General features: G+C 41.1%; 1 non-coding gene across 1 annotated transcript; it reads right to left on the bottom strand.

Moving 5' to 3' along the window:
• Positions 1 to 308: 308 nt before the first annotated feature.
• Positions 309 to 381, bottom strand: Trnak-cuu (transfer RNA lysine (anticodon CUU)). The gene has a single exon. It is a non-coding gene; the product is annotated as a tRNA-Lys (tRNA).
• Positions 382 to 1,179: the final 798 nt, after the last annotated feature.

Genomic DNA, 1,179 nt, shown 5'->3' with positions numbered 1-1,179 from the left:
GTCTTCGGTTAAGTTGTGCTGATTCGCTTCGATGAATTTATTATCATTATCTTGTTTGTTAGCATTGAAGAGTTAAGTTTTTATGTACATCTGTGTGTCTGTCAGCCTGCCAGATCGTGTGTGTGTCTGTAGTGATAATGATGATGACACCTACAACAACAGTACAAACAGCAGCACAATTCTAATACTAATAATTATCGTTCTAAAAGGAATATTGGTGATCATAACTAATATAATCGGTGACTTCGTTGCCTGTAAATGCAGATCTATTTCAGTGCCACATAGATAAAAAAAATATTATTCTTTTTCGCCCAACGTGGGGCTCGAACCCACGACCCCGAGATTAAGAGTCTCGTGCTCTACCGACTGAGCTAGCCGGGCGTGTAGTTCCCCGTTGTCATTACTTATTGTTACTTTTTTATTTAATGATGATAATAATAATAATAATAATAATAATAATAATAATAATAATGATAATAACAATAACATCAATAATAATAATGATAATAATATAAGCAGTACTAGCAGCAGTTACATCATAAATTTGTTTCGTATATGCAACATGGAGGTAAATTTTCTTAATATTCATATGAACCCATCTAATTATATATTTACATATTTTAAAGCCCGCACACACACACACACACACACACACACACACACACACACACACACACACACACACACACACACACACACACACACACAGAGTTGTACATCACGCCTGTTGTGCGCGGCCCGGCCCTCGCGCTGCCCAAATTAATGAGTTTACCAACGCTCAAAACTGTAAATATTCCTCTAACGCGGCAGTGAGTGGTGAGCAGGAGTGGCGAGGGCGGCGGGGAGGCAGGGAGAGGGCATCGGGAAGGGCGGCAGGGAGGGCAGCAGAGAGGAGGGAAGAGGGAGCATGGAGGAGAGAAAGGGAATAATACGTTTGTGTAAATAAGAGGAATGAGAGAGCAATGGAGGCTTGGTTATGTAGAGACAGACACACACGCAGACACACAGAAAGACAGACAGATACAGAGAGCATGAGAATGGCAGTAAAGATAACGAAGACAAGCGGAACTCAAACAAAAAGCATCGTAGACAGTAAGGAGAGAAGAGTTTGAAGGGTAAGAGAGAGAGGATAAAGAAAGGAATGACAGCCAGGAGGAGAGCTGGACGTGAAACAGAGAT

This window comes from Eriocheir sinensis, chromosome 21, assembly GCF_024679095.1.
Source record: "Eriocheir sinensis breed Jianghai 21 chromosome 21, ASM2467909v1, whole genome shotgun sequence".
Classification (NCBI taxonomy): domain Eukaryota; kingdom Metazoa; phylum Arthropoda; class Malacostraca; order Decapoda; family Varunidae; genus Eriocheir; species Eriocheir sinensis.
Note: the sequence above shows the minus strand (reverse complement) of the source record. Positions and strands in the feature narration are given on the sequence as shown.